The sequence below is a fragment of the Galeopterus variegatus genome, unplaced genomic scaffold (genome assembly GCF_000696425.1).
Source record: "Galeopterus variegatus unplaced genomic scaffold, G_variegatus-3.0.2 Scaffold10, whole genome shotgun sequence".
In the NCBI taxonomy this organism is placed as follows: domain Eukaryota; kingdom Metazoa; phylum Chordata; class Mammalia; order Dermoptera; family Cynocephalidae; genus Galeopterus; species Galeopterus variegatus.
Genome location: NW_007726121.1, coordinates 824,161 through 844,165, shown reverse-complemented (window position 1 = coordinate 844,165; position 20,005 = coordinate 824,161).

Sequence of the window (20,005 nt, the reverse complement as noted above, 5' to 3'; positions counted from 1 at the left end):
AAATGCAAGGGCTAGACATCAGCCTAACAGCAATATTTCATGGGATTTTTTCTTCGGTATGCTTTTTCAGTATAACCAGTCCCTGTGATCTGCAATAGTCTAAATTGACAAGGTAAAACGACCACATGCCAGAGGCTGAGTTGAGAGAACTACACTTACTACTCAAGATTGTGAAGTGAACACTCTGGAAGTTGTTAAGACATTCAGTGTGAAGAATCTGACAGGGCAGTCTGAGCAGTAAACCAGAAAGCTAGCTAAGTTTAATATGTGTTGGGAGGTCAAACTGAAGAAAGCAAAAGAAGATAATCTAACCAGGAGCCCAGAATGTGAACTAAGCTTGGAAAGTCTTCAGAGGCCAGTTCAAACAGAGACTGGAAGACCTAAACCATAAAAGGTAGGCAATTTGGTGGACACAAAATTGCTAAAGCTGGAGTCTGTCAAATGGTGCTCAAGACAGCCAAATAAGCAGAAAATGTAGTCTCAAGCTGGCAATAGATTTTACTGATCAAACAGACCACTCTCGGTCAATTTTACTCCTTGAAGAGCGGGGCATGACAGATTGTATTACAAAAATGAAGATCGTGTCTCTTACAAATTCTTCAAAAAGCAATGAGAGTTTGCAAAGCTCTGTGAAGATAGAGTCAGTTCTCTTTCCTTTGAGGAGAGAAGCAACCTGATTTGAAAAACAAATAAAGAGAAAGAGAAAGGGGATCAAGAGTCCAGAGTTCTGATTTCATTTGCTATAATGCTATGACTTTGCACAAGTCACTTAACCTCTGCTTCCCTGCTCTGAAAAAAGGATAATACCTGAACACTCAGTACTGTTACAGGATATTATTTAAAATAAGAAGATTTCATGTAAGTATTTAAGTTTTTAAAAATGGTCCAACCCTAAATAAAATAAAACATTTGAATATCGATAATTGCTCAATTCGTTTAATGGGTAGATGAGGAAGAAGTCGTTATACTATTATGTGTACTACTGTGCAATTATATACGGTAAAAACTTGAACACAAAGAGCCCAATGCTCACAGAAAAGAAAAGAATCTCTGCTCTAGTGGCAAAAAAAAAAAAAAATGCACCCAAGATATTGATGTTCTGGAAGAAATAATTCATGGGGAAATAGAGAAGCAGTCAAGAAACATTCAATTCTGGCTTTCTCGGGGCAGGAACATTTCCTGCCAGAACGCACTTGGGGAAGTAAGTTCTTTCAACTGCCAGGTGTATATAACTAACGTGTTATTAATGAATTATTTGAGAGAAAATGAGGCTCAGCAGTGGGCATCCTTCCACAACAATAGGATGAACATAATCGTTTTGCTTTTGTAGGTTCAATAGGGAGAATTGAGCTCATTAACTCTTAAGCTCAGGACTACCAATCTGCCACATGCAGCTCTCTAGAGATTCATATGCAGCCCTTAAAGAAAGCCAGATGGAAAATATAGGATATTATTATAAATTTTATTCATGCTTTAAATAAGAGTAATACTATATCCTTTGAAAATCCTAAAGCACTATTATGATGGAATGAAATATTTTAAATGAAGATGAATAAATAATGTAGATGTATTTCATTTCTTCTCAGTGTACAGTAAAAGTCTCGGTTTGAGAAACTCACTGTGTTTAATTTAGAATTCAAGTATGCACCAATGGAAGGCCCAAGGGACAGACTGACCCTGATTCTACTTTCATGAGGGACTGAAGAACCTACTGGGTAAAAAAAGACTCATTCCAGGGAGAGAGAGAGAGAAGACACAAAAGGTTCACTAAGAACTAAGGACAATTTTATATGCAGTGGGGTGACTCATTCAGTTTGTTCTCCAGCTAGTTTGAGTCCTAGAATAAGGAGTCACCCTGGAATGCTCTTTCCCATTCACCACCACCATCTCCATTGACTTCAAATCACTTCCTCCAGGAAGACTTTTCTGAACTTTCCATTTAGTATCACTCTCATAGCACCAGACAGGCTTCTCCAGAGTCTTTATCACACTTGTAACTTGGCATTTATTTGTATGCTTCTTTTATTATTGTCTATCTCCCCCATTAGTATGTATGTTCCATGAGGGCAGAAATATGTTAGTTTCTGTTTAATATTGTATCTCCAGTGTCTATTGTAGTACCTGGTATTATGTAATAGTTAGTGAATTAGTAAATGAACCAATAAATTATAACAGGTAAAATTTAAAGTAGTCATTTTATTAGAATCTTTGCAGGATATTAGAAAATGCAAAGTAACAGCAGTGGATTCAGTAATAGAGACAGCTTCTTAGGAAACTTAACCTAACAGCAACATTCAGCATCTTTGACTTCTAGGCATTTGCAGACTTATTACGGCGTTGTCACCTTTGACCTGGGAAGTCAACATTTTTGGCAGAGGCATTGGTGCTTTAGGCAGTAGACATCATAAACATGAAGATAAAATTGAAAGCTTTGACACGGGAGTCAAGTGAACTAATTTCATGAATATCTGCCTGATTTCTCGAAAATTTCCATAAACAATTGGAAAAGAATCTCGAAATTTGAGTTTGGGCTCCTGAAACTGCAGGTGGAGGCATATATACAGAAATAAGGCTCTATTATTATTATTATGGCCCTATTTTTTGCCCTCAGGCTGGTGTAGTTTTAGAAACTTGAGTTACAAGTATAGGAAATTAATAAGCTATTAAAGTGATGAACAGAAAATTGACCTCAATCCTTTCACAATACTTGTGAATTCTAGCTCAGTCTTGACCAGACTGTCCTCCTTTATTGAATATTCTGTTTTTATTGCCCAGAACTTAACAAATGAGATATATGTGCTAGTAAGTATTGTGAATCCATAAATATACATGATCTACATGACTGAGTTCACCAGTATTATCCATATTAATTTGGTCCTTGATATTCATATGTAGATCTGGATAGCATATATCTCTCTGGGCACTCTATTAAGTTTTCTGTATTACACCCTCTTAATTTATTTCCAGTTATGGAGCCTAAATCTCATACTTGATGTGTACATCCAAGGATTTTGTGTTTTTTATCAAAATATTTTACACTGATAGTAAAAGACTGAATATAAGGTGTATAGTAGACCAAGGGGAGGATGCTGAATTCAAAAGCATTAATGAAAAAAAAAAACTCTAATTAATTTTTATTTAAATTATAACTATGATGTTAAACAGAACTGACTTTGTTTTTCCACAAACTGTTTCTTTGAACTGAAAGCTTTTAAAAATGGAGTGTATTTTCTCCTTCAGTGACTTTAAGTATACTTTTCTAGAATGACTAGCTGCTTTCAAAGGGTCTCCAGAAAATTTGTAACCTTCCTTTTGAGCTAGTTATTGTCTTTTGTGTCTTCAAGATGGTATTTTTCATTCCTGTTGAGTATTTATCCATCAACAATTTGAGACAGGAATTTACAATAAAATTGATATCTAATCTTAGTGGAGCGATTTTCTTTTCCTTAAAATCAGGTGGAATAACTCCATTTCATTTATAATTTGGAAGTGTAAACTCCGATTTTACAAATTTTTCTATATTTGTCTCCAAATTAATGGATTATTGACTAAGGTGGTTCTTAGGAAATCCTAAAGAATTTCTTCTAGAGTTGTGCAGCAAATGAGATAACAACCATTATTCCATTATAGATTTAGAATATGTGAGATTAATAAACCATGTTTGCACCTTAAGAGTTCCAAGATCTCTACTGCATTGGAGGTGCTTAATGAGAGGAACTTTCTACAAGGTATAAGTTTCACTATCTCTAAATAAAAAGAAGAACTCTATGGCGATGGCATTGTATGAGAGGTATCTGTATGAACTCACTTTTAAAAAAATACACACACACACACACACACCTATAAATATATATATATATATAGGTGTGTGTGTGTGTGTATGTATTTATGTGTTAGCATGCATACATATATTTTCTAGTTCTGTCCACTGAGAAGGTCTGCAAGCAGTGACGACCAAGGTTGCAAAGAGTATAGCTTGAGCCCAGATCTTGTTTTCCAAATACTAGTCCCCAATTTAAAAAGAAAAAAAAAAGAAGAAGAAGAAGGTTGCCTGATAAAGTGATTGATTGCAGGCTTAGGACAAGGCAAATGCAAGATGAACCTGAAGCATCTTGTGGTGCCGTAAAGTAAGGAAGTGCTCAAAAAGAACAATAATAACAACAAAAATGAGAGGGCATGTTAAAAAAAAAAGTCAGAGGAGCTGACCTGAAAAGAGCTCCCAATGGCCAAAGCTGTAACAATTTGAACAACAAATAAATAATATTAGTACTAGATTATAATCCAAAGAATAAATATCTACTAAGTCTATATTGATATAAATACGTGATTGAATAAAGAAATGAGGTAAAACACAATCCTTCTTTACAGAAGAATTACAACTTATAAATGTACAAAGAACTAGATAAACAAAAAACTACCATTAGAACATCACATTAGGAAATATTGCCTATAAATGCTAAAATTAGTGGGCAAAAGTTTCAGAGAAACGAAATATTTTCATATTCTCAAAATACCACTCCACTACTGTACACCACTAGAACTTACCTTTCCTATCTAGCTATCATTTTGTGTCCATTAACCAACCTCTCCCTGTCTCAACTTCAGTAGTGCTAAGCACTTATTATTAACGATTATTTATTGTATGTCCTCAAGTGGCTAGAAGAGAGATCAAATTTTCTCATCATTTTGATAAGGAAATAATGATAAAATTTTGCAAGGATGACTATGCTAATTACCCAGATCTGATCATCACATATTGTATATATGTATTAAAATATAACTGTAACCCACAAATATGTACAATCTATATGTGTCAGTTAAAAAATAAATTAAAAAATAAACTCATTCCTTTTTATTGCTGAGTACGTGGTGATAAGCATTTGAATTGTTGTATTGGTTATTATGAATAAAGCTGGTATGAACATTTTTGTATTAAAAATCTCTCCAAAAACATTTATTAATTACAAATAGTGACTTTACAATGGAGAATTGTGGCAGACGTCATCTTAAGAATGTGATGAAAGCTAACATCACCACTAATAAGACATATTGACATAATGTACCTACTGATATAATGAACTGAGAAAGGCACAGCATCCTTTCTGTAAAATGTTTACCCAAAATCCACAACCTCTATCTAATCATGAGAAAACACTAGATAATCCCAAATTGAGGGATATTGTACAAAATACATGACCAATATTCCTCAAAACTGTCAAGATCATAAAATTAAGGAAAGAATGAGGAACTATTACAGATCAAAGGAGACTATCAAGACATGATAATTAAATGCATAGTGGTCCCAGAACAGAAGAAGAACTTAAGTGGAAAAAACAGGAAATCCTAATGAGAGTTTCAGTTTAGTTAATAGTATTGTACCAATACTAATTTCTTAATTCTGATAGTTGTGTAAGGGTTATGTAAGATGTTATCATTAGGGGAAGCAGGATGAAAGCTGAAAGTTTTATATGTTTCTGTTGGTTGAAGTGTAAAATCAAACTGGGAACAGCTGGGCAGTCTCTTGTATATGTAGTTGTAAATCTACCAGAAGACTGTATTGTAGTACAAAGGTTCTTGATAAGGCACGAAGTGTGGACATCTGTCCTATCTATTATTTAATAAACATTACCTGTACTAGGGAAATATTATTGTTAAGACCAATATCTTCATTTGTAAACACCTTGAATGAACCAGCTTTATTTTTTTTTAACCAGGTGTTAAATATATATATTTAAATTATATATATATATATATATAATTTAAATATATATATATATATATTTATATATGTATTTAAATTTAAGATATATATATATATATCTTAAATTGCAAGCTACATTTCTTAGAAAACAGAATGTTTCTCAGATCAATAACATTTTTATCAAGTACTGAAAAATTCATTAGATTATATTTCTAAAACTTATTTTCTTAAAAAAATTGCAGGCTGCATTCCTTAAATGTCGAAAAAAACATTTTGTCTTATTAATAAAATTGTTCACAAGTATTGAAAAAAACTTTTTAAATAATTAGAAGAAAGCCCGATTATGGTCTTCAAAAACTCTAAACTGCTGTATAAATGGAAGGGACTGATATTCTTGCACATACTTTCTCTCTGATGAAGGTGGTAAGATGTCTACCAGCATCACCATGCCAAATGACAAAATAAACATAGGCTGCCTTGTGGCACATTGTATGGCAAGCAGCATTTTTGCTCCTGGCTACTATGATTGAGGGCAGATGTTGCATGTCCTTAAGTTAGCCCTGAAAGACTCATTGCTGTGAACAATGTGGGATGCCCAGATATATGCTTTGTTAGTCTACCTTTGCAGAATTTCTTTCTCATAAACCAACCTGACTCACAGCATCAGCTAAGAAACCAACCCAAAGATATAGTAATTGAGCCTAGGCAATTTGCTGACATCTGCAAAGCTCTGCCTGTCTGAAAGCAACTAGTCCAAAGTTATGGATTTGTTGATTTGATTGTTGCACCAATTACATTGGCTCCAGATAGCTGAAGATTTGCATGTAGTGGGCACTGACTACATGTTTTGGGTAATATAAAAATCTCTGTTAAGATGCTTTTTGCTCAAAAATTCTCCTCCAGCCTGGATCTATTGCCTGAACCTCCCACCACTGGATGATTACCTATTGGCCTATATATAATATATATATATATATACAATACACATAAGAATATAAAACTTTATATGTAGTAATACAAAGTTTTTATGCTTTATAGTTTATATATATAAATAACCTCTCTATATTTTACATATATATATAGTCTCATGGAAGATTTGTGTTCTCTTTTAATTCTATTTTTCCACAAACTTTTTGAAGTATACTCTTGTCTGTGTATATGTGTGTGTGTATATATATATACACACACACACACACACACATATACACATGTATCCCAAACAATATATTTGAATATTTGATCTTCACAAAAATCTTTCATTATTTTCTAAGTTTTAAATAAAGCAAAAGATAATTTTTCTGGTTCATGCAGCACCATTTTCTCAGAATTTATGTCTCTCTTATAGCCACCTCCATACAGTAGTGAACTGTATTTTAATTGTCTCAGGTGTTCTCAGGTGTTAATTGATCTGCTCATTCTAGCTGGAATATAAGCTTTCTGTGAATGAGAATACTTACTTACTTTTTTCTCTATCCACCATAGCACTTTGCTAACTAACATGCATTAACTGCCTAGTGCGTGCCAGATGCTATCATAGGTGCTTTTATTTATGTTATCTTACTTCATTTAATCCGTGAGAAATCCTGTGAGATAAACATTGTAACCAATTTAGAAATGAGGACTCCAGGGCCGGCCCAGTGGCGCACTGCTACAGTGCGCCACTTCGGAGCGCGGCGGCACTCCCGCCGAGGGTTCGGATCCCACATACAGACCGGTTCCCGCTCACTGGCTGAGCGAGGTGCGGACGCAACACCGAGGGTTGCGATCCCGTTGCCGGTCCTGGTCCGGTACGGGTGTGACACTGAGGGTTGCGATCTGTTGCCGGACATGAAAAAAAGACAAAAAAAAAAGGAATAAAAAAAGAAATGAGGACTCTGTGGCTAATAACATTTAAATAAATTCATACAAGGATATATAGATAGATTCTCTAAGTCACAGAGAGTTCAAACTAAAATTTGAACTAAGGTTTATGCAATGTCCATGTCTTTACTTTTCACAATACCAGTAATTTTCAACCATTTTCTTAGTGATGAACCCCTTTCTTCAAGAAAATGTAAAACACAGAAGGCCAATGCACAAGACAGATAAAAACAAGTCTGGCCTAATTCAACAGAGTTGGTGACTCAGATTTCATCCACTTAGCCATACATTTCCCCCTTTCACTCAACCCCTACAACTCATTCCCAAGTTGGTTCTGAAATATTACCTTGGAGTCTCCTTGAACTCTGAGGAGCACAATTCAAAAATGACACTATGGTGCTCCACTTTACTGGGCTTATAGTAGGAGCTCAAAAAAAAAAAATACTGACTATGTTTGGACCATCACTGCCCTATGGAATACTTTCAATGAAGGGCCCAGAAGAAAACCCTTTTCTTAAAAAGGTTAAGTTAAAAGAAAAAACAAAGAAGTGAAAAGGAGTAAAAGAATAAAAAAATAAGAGAGAGGAGAGGAGGGAGAGAAAGACAGAGAGAGAACTTAAGCCTTTTTAGTCCCATGGAGTCAATAAGTGAAAAATAAGTGGCCTAGCTCCTAGAAATCTCTGGGATTAAAATCAGTCCTTGGAAGGCTCTAAGCCATTCCAAATACGATTTCTTGGCATAGTCAGTTATGTCAACAGTCCTTAGTCATCACATGTTCTAGAAAAATGTAGGGAAGCTCACTCCAGGAGGTTCCTGAGTTATAAAAGAAGGAAATGACTAGAACTCGCAACCATATGTCTCATTTCTGTCAGCTGCTCAGAAGTCCTATCTGGACAGATGTACACAGTTTTCCAATTGCCATTTTAAATAACTAATCCTTTTCACCATGTCAAACAAATGCCAAGTCTAAGTTGCCATTTGAGTGCATCTCTGGCACTATATAATAGGATAAACTGATCCAACTTAAACTTTTACCTCTGCCAAAGAACTCAACAGGCTGAGGAAAATCCTGCAGAGTGCCAGACAGGAGACAGTATGCCAAACCAGCATCAATAGCAAAGAACACCACTTTTGAATGATCTTTTCTGCCAAAGCCTTTGGTTTTACATGAACAGACCAGAATAGGGATACCCAATTCTGTATTGAATGCTCAGGAATTGCTAGGTAATTCTCCATTCTAATTCAGTCCATTTTTTTAACAGTATATTTGATATTATAGTGTCCTAGAGACATCATTTTCAAAAGTATGAACATCAGGACATCACACAGATTCCAGTTATCCAAAAGTGAAGTAGACCGAAAGATTTTGGGTCAACAGTGTTTTTTTGTTTGTTTGTTTGTTTGTTTTTGTTTGTTTGTTTCCAATTAACGTCTTTGGGTGTCATAGCTTTGGCTTTAAGCTTCTTTGAACTCTTGTCAGTGTTGCAAATCCTACATTTGGCATAATCGGAGATCTCTTTTTGGTTTGGATACTGAATGATATTAAGTTCCACTCTGTCTAATATAAGGCAATGCATTTATGTTTCCTTCAATCATTCAAAAGGCAGTGACTTATCTATCATCATTCATTCAACACTATTTATTGAGTGCCTACTATGTGCTTAGCACTGTTCTAGTTCTAGAGTTACAGGAGAGAATGAGTCAGACAAGGTACCTGCTCATGACGAACTCTCATTTTAACAGGGCAACACAAACAATGCACAAATAAGGGTATTTAGATAAACTTTAGATCATGACAAATATCAAGAAGAAAATTTTAAAAGGTTGATGGGATAGAGAGTTAAGAGCTACTTTAGATAGCCACTCCAAGGAAGTGATAATTCAACAACAACAAAAAAAGAGCAAGCCATCCAAGCAAAGATCTTGGTGAAGAGCAATCCAAACAGAAGGAACAGAAAGTGCAGAGGCCACAAGGCAAGAATGAGCTTGATATGTTTGAGGAAAAACAAGAAGCCTGTATGTCATGAGTATTGTGAGTGAAGGAGAAGGTGAGATGAGATGACGGTGAAGAGGTAGGCAAAGGTCAAATTATACAGAGTCTTGATATGCTGTTTACATTTTATGATAGATACAATGGGTTTAAACTCCAGGGTTTTAGGAAGAGAAGTGAAATTTCTTATTTACACCTTTAAAAAGTTGGATTGAATTCTTTGTGAAGAACAGACTATAGAGAAACAGAATAGAAACAGAAATACTAGTTAAAAAGCTATTACAGTCATCCGGGAAAGGATGGGGGTAGTCATAGAGATGACGAAAAGTTTTGAAGTTAGAGCAGACTAACTTTGTCTTAGTCCATTCATTTGGACTACTATAACAAAATATCTTAGACCAGGAAGCTTACGAACAAGAGAAATTGATTTCTCACAGTTCTGGAGGCTGAGAAGTCCAAGATCAAAGCACTGACAGATTTGGCGTCTGGTGAGGGCCTGCTATCTGGTTCATAGATGGTGCCTTCTAGCTGAGTCCTCCCTTGGTGGAAGAGAACTCTCTCTGGCCTCATTTTTTTTTTTTTTAATTTATTTTTAACTGGCAAATATTAATTGCATATTGGGAACAAGTGATGTTATAATACATACCTACACTGTGGAATGATTAAATCAGGTTAAAATATTCATTACCTCATGTACTTATTTCTTTGCAGAGAGAACATTTAAAATCTACACTTTAAGAAATTTTGAAATATGCAATACATTATTATTAACTACACTCACCATGCTATGCAGTAGATCACTAGAACTTATTCCTGCTGCCTAATTGAAACTTTGTACCCTTTGACTAACATCTCCCCTTTCCCTGTCCACCACTCTCTCTTAGCCTCTAGTAACCACTATTCTACTCTCAATATCTGAGTTTGACATTTTTAGATTCCACATACAAGTGAAATCATGTGGTATTTGTCATTCTGTGCCTGGCTTATTTTACTTAGCATGATGTCCTCTAGATTCATCCATGTCACGAATGACAGAATTTTCTTCTTTTTAAAACTGAATAGTAGTACATTGCTTATATATACCACATTTTCTTTATCCGTTCATTCATTGATGAACACTTACGCTGATTCCATATCTTGGCTTTTGTGAATAGTGCTGTGATGAACACGGAATATAGACAAAAGGAATACTATTAAACTTTTAAAAAGAAGGAAATTTTTTCATTCACCACAACATGGATAAATCTAGAGGGAATCATTCTAAGTAAAATAAGCCATTTCTCTGTGGATATCTGTGTTAGGTGGTGGTGTACTCTTTTCTTTAACATTGTGCTCCACCTGTTTTCAAGGATTATTACACGTTTCAGTTTGGCTGGGACAGTCCAAGTTTCTGCCTGTTGTTCCAGTATAACTATTAATAGCACCCCTTTGATCTCAAAAATGTTCAGGTTTGAACAATAAGTTACCTGGCTATCTAGCTTTGACCCATACCAATGCAAGCAGTTACTGAAAATGATAATACCTTTCCCCATTTAGGTTTTCTCTTACTTAGGTAATAATGACAATACCAGATCATTTGGGTAACAATTTCTCTCTTTTATCTTTTACTTTAACTGATATTTCTCAAGTATCTCAGAAGGATAGTGCACAGAAAGAGCAAATGGGAGAAGTGAGTAGAGATGGATGAAGATATACCTCCTTGACACTATTTTACAGAATGCAAGAGCTCCAATTGGATTTCTTAACATTTATACACCTCATCTGTTTCTGTTTCTCTGTATGTTTCACCTGCCCTTTCTTTCTTTTTTGACCGGTTCGGCATGGTGTTGTCTGCACCACGCTCAGCCAGTGAGCATGCTGACCATCCCTATATAGGATCCGAACCCGTGGCCTTGGCGCTATCAGCGCTGCACTCTCCCGAGTGAGCCACGGAGCCGGCCCTCACCTGCCCTTTCAAGTAACAGTAATATTTTCCCCTATTAATAAGTCCTGTGTTACACATTTAAACACCAAATTGGAATTCTGCGTCTAGAGCTCTTGTAGATCTTGTCATATTCATATAGAATCTGATTAATTCACAACTAGATAGTAAACAAAGGACATTGTTAAACAAAAGGACCCTAATGAAAAAATTCATTACTTGTCAGTGTACATTTTAGTAAATGGCATTCATTAGGAAACAGTATGGTCCATACTGCCATAGGAGGCACGCTATTATGGAATCTAGTCCTGAAATCTCGTCTTGGCTCTACGCCAATTCTTTATGTCCTTGAGTAAATGGCATCCTTGCTGTGAGCCTCAGTTTCACCATCTGTATAATGAAGGTATTGAGTTAATGGCCTCTAATCTCCCTTCTAGCTCAGACTTTTTAATTTTACTCACAAAAATTTGTGACTTGTTCATTCTCCAAGTGGAAGTCCTGATTTCAGGGGCTTTGCAAATGAACTTGAAAGAATTCTACTAGGAGTACAAGCTAGACTGTCTAGCTGATAGAGGAATGGGGGAAGGGTGTGAACAAAATCATGCAAACATGATTACCAGGGGCATATTTATCCCCCTTAAAAGAACAAACTGTTTTCAAGCACTTTTGAAGCATCCATTTACATACAAATCCATTTACATATAAATTCCTGATGACAAATAATTCTCAATTCATTACACTAGCTCCCAGAGGCCCTCTACTTGGCAACACTTTGTTAGACTGGTTCGGGTGCTGTAGCTCCTTGACTGTAATAAAATTGCCTTTCAAATATTCTATCGTATTTTTAATTAAAAAATTTTAATTAAAAAAATTATTCAGGCCGCCAATTAGACTGAATTAGCAAGGTTTTGCATTACCCCATTTTTGTTCACTTAGCTCTGCCAAGGCTCTTGCCACTGAATACCCATCTCCAGCTGTGCCCTGGCCTCTTCTCCAACTCAGTGAGTATGAGAAGCACTGTTGTTCCCTGAGTGCCCACTGTGCCAGGGGCAGACACATGGACCTAATTGGAAAGGGCCTGCTCCTGCCCTCCTCAAATATTTTCTTCCCTTGGTATCTATTAATCCTTCCTCCCTATCCTGGCTAACTTTATGGTAATCTTTGCAAAGTTTTTCTTCTCATGGGCATGACAGTTGGTTTGGGAGGAGTATGGGTAGACATGGAAAACAATTCAGGAAATCTCCATATTTCCAAAAGGCAACTGGAGAATTTCTAGGCCAAACTATCCCAAAATACAATCCCCCAATCACCTGCATCAATACTGCCTTAGATGCTTGTATAAAATTCAAGATTTTAGAAGCTAATTCTAGAACTACTCCTTCAGAAACTTAGAATATGGTGCCAGTAGGTGTACTTTTTATGCTCCATAGGTGATTCTGACACATACCAAAGTATAAGAATCACTGTCAATCTGTATCACTAGGAGCAAAATGTCCCACAATGGAACGAGGAAGAAAGAGTAATGGGAAAACTTCTGAGATAGTTACTGCTAGTATTTGTAATGGCAAGATAGTCCTCTCAGGACTCACAAAAGCTACAACCATCATGTGTGTCAGTAATAATTGCTTGTAACAGATAATAATTGTTGAGTACTTACCACGCGTCAGGCATTTTGCTAAGTGCTTCATCAATGCCATTATCCCAACTAATAACACATGTCATTTATAAAACTCGCTTCATCTTTTACCAGCTTTATCCCTCTAAATTCTCTCAACAATTTTTTGAAATTGGCACTATTATTATTCTCCTTTTCCAGACTAGAAATCTGAAGCTCAGGGAGGTTAAATGACTTGCTCAATATTGAGAACCTAGGGAACTGGAAATCGCCTGAAAGTGAGGTGTCTCTCTCACCAGACTGTGAGCTCTAGAAAGGTAAGAATAAAGCCTGCTTTGAGTCTGAACCCCACCTTCCCAGTTCAGAGCTTGTACAGAGCAGGAGCCTAACTGGGGTTGAACCAAGATGAGGTTAATACTGTCCTTGAATGCAAAGAAATGGAAGGGAAGTTTCTTGGGTGGCAGCCTCAGAAGGACCCAAAGGCTCTGAAGCTCTTTATCTCTTTAGCTGGCTCCTCTTAGCTTGTTTTGCAGGAAATGCTTAACTAGAGTGGAAAAGTCCTGAGAACTGATGGAATTTCCAAATCACACTGTTAATGTCTGACATAAACCAGAGAAAACAAAATCTCAAAGGTAGCCCAGGAGCATATGACCCAAAGTTGACCAACAGATACATTTATGACGTGGCACTGTCTATTGCATATCAACAACCCTTCCCCCAGATTTGCACATGTGACCTATGAACAGGCATGCAGACATTCTGTACAAGCTTAAAATCAAGTGGCAGATTCACCTTTCCTTTTAACCAATCACAACCTGACAACTTGAAATTCCTTACTGAGAATGGGCTAAAGTTAAGCCGCCAGTAAGACTGCCAACTTGGTTTCTTTGCCCCAAACTCTTTAAAACCTCAAACTGTAAGCAGGACAAGAAGGTAGATTTGAGCTGAACTACACACCTGCCTCCTTGATTGGCTGACTTTCTTCCTGCATAAGACTAGTTCATCTATAATTGGTTTGTCATTGCGCATCAGGTGGGTGAACCCAGTTAGGTTTAGTAACAATCCTATAGCCTCTTTTTCTTCCTGGGTATGTACAATTAGTGTGATAAATTAACCCAACTAAAGATATTATGGCTAATAAAGACATAATATGCAAACCTCCTCCTATGTATATGGAAGCCTTCCAAACCCTTAATGCAATTAAGGGAATTTCGGACATTATTGCAGCAACTAACATGGATAATTTTAGTCCCAGATGGAGGGGCAAGGACACCATGTAGAAGCATAAACTAGACTATGAAACTATTAACACCTGATTTACTTCCAAAGTTGAAAGGTTGTCAATCTGTGAGACTAAAAATAGTATAAAATATTACAAAATCTTATAAAATAATTCTTCTATATTTCAGAATGTTTATCTTCTTAACTTTTTCAGAATTATATAAAATGAGGATGCTGTTTGAAATAGTTTGCTAATTTGTTCACATTCATTGAAGGGGCCCCCACAGTGTCAGGGATTCAGAAGTGAAGGCTATCACCTTCTGAGGCTGATATCATCTGATGATGAATTCACATGACAAATCAACAAAATGAGGAAAGTACAGTTTGTGTCAAAAAAGCAAAGCCAATCTATTAAACACCAATTAAGTAGAGAATAATTGCACTTGTGAGGGACAACAGAAGCAGAGTAAAGGAAGCAGAAACAAGCAGGCAATTTTGCCTTCGGCTGTGGCCTGACAGGGCTATATCTTCCCTGCCTCTTACTGACAGCATCTGAGAGATGCATGGGTAGTGGAGACACAAGTCTGTCATGTGAGAAAAGGGTGAAAGCTTAGGGTTTGCTTCTCTTGTTTTAATGCTTTGGCTTTTTCCCCAATCTGAGAACACCTTGTAAGTAATCCCAAATTTTAGGAGGTAAAAAGTACTGATTACTGACTTCCTCATGATTAAAAAAAAACAAATCCTTATATGACTCAAAAAAAAAAGACCTTAGTTTCTTTATCACTACACCTCTTTAACCTGCTTCAATCTTTCTTTAAAAGATTGCATTATTTTTATTTCATCTCAACTTCTTAAATAACTACAGTCCAACTAATAAGAAGAAATGTTTAACCAGAAGGGTTATTGCACTCTGGTTAGAAACATTTGAACAAATTTCAGAAGAAAATAAGTCACAATCTTCCATCAGGTTGAGGAAATTCACTTCTGTTCCCGATCTGTAAAGAATCTTTACCAGGAATGGGTGTCGCATTTTGTCAATAGCATCTTCTGAATCTATTGAAATGATTATGTAGTTTGTGTAAGTTATTCTATTAATATGACATATTACTTAATTGATTTTTGGAAAGTAAACCAAGCTTGCATTCCTAGAACAAACCTCACTTGGTCATAGTATACAATGTTTCTTACATGTTTTGGATTTGGTTATCTAATATGTTTTTCAGGATATTTTTTACACCTTTATTTATGGGAGATATGAGTCTTCCTTTTTCTGGCTTTGGTGTGAGATTGATATTGGTCTCATAGAAAGAGTTGGGGAGTTTTCCATCATCGAAAATTTTTGGAAAAATTAAAGAAGTATTGGGATTTTATTTTTGGATATGACCCCAAATGCATAGGCTACAAAAGCAAAAATAGATAAACAGAAATGCATCAAACTAAAAAGCTTCTACACAGCAAAGAAAACAGTCAACAGAGTGAAAAGACAATCTACAGAATGGGAGAAAGTACTTTCAAATTGTGTATCTGATAAGGAATTAATATCCATAATATATAAGGAACTCAAATAACTAAATGGCAAAACCCTCAAAAAACCCAATTAGAAAATGGGCAAAAGACCTGAATAGGCATTTTTCAAAAGAAGACACACAAATTTCCAACAGGTTCATGAAAATATGCTCAATATCACTGATCATCAAGGAAACTCAAATTCAAACCATGGTGACATACCATCTCACACAAAAGATAAAAATGGATGTGAAGAAAAGGGAACACTTGTACACTGTCGGTGGGAATGTTCTCATTACAGAGAACAGTATGAGGGTTCCTGAAAGAAATAAAAATAAGAGAGGATGGTCAAGATGGTGGACTAGAGATGCCCAGAATGCAGTTCTCCCATAGAAGAGATCCAGAGCAGAGATTGGACAGCAGAAATCAGCATAGGAGAAATTCTCCCTTGCGACAAGAAGAGTCTACTCAGCTGGAGCAATTCCCAGCAGTAACCACTGATTGCTTCTGCCCCAGCTTGCCCTCACCATTGTGGAGGGTGCCAGCACCATTGTCTGGCCTGAGGGCAGGGATCCATCTCCCTCTGTAGCAGTTCCTCTTGCTCCCTGCAGCAGCCACCTATGTGTGTCACTACACAGCCCACAACGCCTACAGCCACAGCCACCACCACTGGAACTGCAGGCCAGGCAGATCCAGCCATGGCCACTGCGCAGCCCCCAGCCCTCAACACTGGAGTGCCATGCCACCCAACACAGCCTATGGAGCCCCACCTTGCATGGCTTCCATCACAGAAGGCTGGAGCTTGTGGGCAGCAAACCCTGGAGCCCTTACCCTTGAGATTTTTACCACTAGAGACCAGAGGAGCTTGACATCAGTTTTGAGTGCCCTGACCCTCAACTCCCACAGGAAGAGGCCTCAGTGGCCTGGCACCAGGCCCAGGGACCCCACCCCTGGAGGCTTCCTCTAGGAGTGACTTGATTGCCTCTACACCAGCCACAGGAACTCTGACCCCTGTGGCTCAAGCTCAGAGAGGCCTCAGCAGCCCAGCACCAGCCCCAGGAGCCCCTCCCTTTGCAGCTTTCTCCACGAGAAGTCTCAGAGGCTCAGCAATAGCCCTGAGAGCCTTGCACCTTGTGGCTCCCATCCCAGGACGCTTGAAGCACTGGACAGCAGCCCCAGAAACCTCCTCCCCTCTGTGTATATTCCACTTAAAGAGCCTCAAGCCTCCTGGAAATATCATCTGGAGTCTTGCCATGTGTTTTCTCCATCATGGAAGGATTTAGCAACCAGGCAGATGCCACAAGAGCACTGCCCCACATGGCCTCTGCCCAGCTGCACCCTCTGTAGTCCTGCTTCATATGATTAAGTTACAGGAATCTTGCACAACCAGGTCACAGACTCTGGAGCTCCACTCCACACAGCTCCTACTATGGGAGCCCAGCACTGCTAGGCCACAGTACCAGGAGCCCCACTCCATGTGGCCCCTGTTATCCTCTATGGCACCACACCTGTCAGCAATCTCCAGTGTGCCACTGTACCCAGAACACCTGAGTATTCCTGAAGCTTCTGGAACTACAGAGACTACCTGGAATTAAAACTGAAATATCCCACCAAACAGGCAACATAAAAAAAATCTGCAGGAGAGATTCTCTCTCCTCCAAAGACACTCAAGTAACAGAAGAGGCAACTGCTCCACCCCAGATGACCAAACATCAATATACGGCTACTACTAGAAATATGAAAAAAAAGAAACTATGACACCCCCAAGGAAATGCAATAACTCTCAAATACAAGATCCCAATCTACAAGAAACCCTTGAAGTGTCTGAAAAAGAATTCCAAGAAACAGTCTTAAGAAAACTCCCTGAGATACAAGAAAAGTCACATAAAAACAATGAAACAAGAAAAACTATCCAAGATATGTAGGAGAAAAATCTATAAAGAGATTAGTGCCATAAAATGGATGTGGAAGAACTCTTGGAACTGAGGTACTAATTCAATGAAATAAAAAAGACATTTGAGAGATTGAGCAGCAGGCTAGAGCAAGCAAAATAAAGAATTTCTGATATTGAAGACAGTGTCTTTGAAATAACCTAAGTAGACAAAAAAAAGAAAGAAAAAATGAAAAAGGAATTCAAAAAATGAAGAAAAATTTTCAGAGCTGTCCTACAGCCACAAGCATGCAAACACCTGGATCAAGGGTGTTCTGGAAGGGGAAGAAAAAGAAAAGGGCATTGAAAACAGATTCAAAGAGCTAATAGCAGAAAACCTTCCTGTTAGAAAAAATATATTTTCACAATTCAAGAAGTTCAAAGATTCCCCAAACAAATTCAATCCAAAAAGGTCTTCTCCAAGACAAATTGTAGTTAAACTGGCAAAAGTCAAAGAGAAAGAGAGAATACTAAAAACAGCAAGAGAAAAATGTCAAGTCACCTATAGGGGAGTCCCCATCAGCCTACCAGCAGACTTCTCAACAGAAACCCTACAGGCCAGAAGAGAATGGGATAATATATTTAAAGTATTAAAAGAAAAAACTGCCAGCCAAGAATGCTATATCCAGCAATGCTATCCTTCAGTTATGAAAGAGATATAGTGTATTTCCCAGATAAACAAAAACTATCGAAATTCAGTGCCCATGACCAGTCCTATAAGAAACACTCAAGGGAGTTCTGCATCTGGGACACCCCCCCAAAATAATTACCACTGTGAATACACTATGAAAAATAAATCCCACTGATGGAATAAATACATAGGCAAATGAGAAAGAGGAAAAAACTACACCATACCACCTCAAAAAACCAACAAACCCCAAAGCCAAAGAACAACTGGGAAAGAAAGGAACAAAAGATACTTAAGACACCCACACAAAAGCAATGAAATGAAAGGAGTGACACAATACTTTTGAACAGGAACATGGAGTGTTAATAGATCGGACTCCCCACTTAAAAGACATCGAGTGGCCAAATGGATTAAAAAACTACACCAACTATATGATGCCCCAAAGAAACAAACCTCACCTCTAAAGAATCTCACAGACTAATAGTGAAAGGATGGAAAAAAGATATACACTGCAAATGGAAACCAAAAATAAGCAGGAGTAGCTATTCTTATATCAGATAAAATAAACTTTGAAGTAAAAACTATAAAGAGACAAAGAAGGCCATTACATACTGATAAAAGGATCTATACACCAAGAAGACATAATAATCTTAAACATATATGTTCCCAACATTGGTGCACCCAGATTTATAAAGCAAATATTATTACACCTAAAGAGAGAGAGTGACCTCATTACAGTAGTAGTTGGGGACCTGAACATTGCTCTCTCAGCATTAGACTTATCATCTTGGCAACAAATCAATAGGGAAACACAGGATTTAAACTACAATCTAGGCCAATTGGACTTGGTAGTTATATACAGAACATTTCATCCAACAACTAGAGAATATACATTCTTCTCATCAGCACATGGAACATTCTCCAAGATAGATCACCTATTAGGTCACAAATCAAGAATCAACAAATTTTAAAAAATTGAAATCATTTTGTGCATCTTCTCAGACCACAATAGATTGAAACTAGAAATCAATAACAAACAAAACTTTAGAAATCACAGAAATACTTGGAAATTAAAAAAACACAATTCTAAACACCATATAGGTTAAAGAAGAAATCAAACAGGAAATCAAAAACTTTCTCAAAATTAATGATAATAACAACAAATCATATCAAAACCTATGGTATACTGCAACAGTACTACTATGAGGAAAGTTTATTGCAATACATGCTTAAGTCAAGAGAACAGAAAGACTTCAAATAAACAACCTAACATTTTACCTCCAAGAACTAGAAAAACAAAAGCAGGCCAATTCCAAAGTTAGTAGATGGAAAGAAAAAAATAAAATCAGAGCAGAACTAAATGAAATAGAGATACAAAAAAAAATGATACAAAAGATCAGTGAAACAAAAAGTTGTTTTTTTGAGAAGATAAACAAAATAGACAAAACAGTAGACAGACTAACTAAAAAAAAGAAGAGAGAATACTCAAATAATAAAAGTCAGAAATGAAAAAGGGGATATCACAACTGATACCACAGACATAGAAAGGATCATTAGAGATTACTATGAACAACTATATGCCAACAAACTTGAAAACCTGGAGGAAATGGATAAACTTCTGGACACATACAAA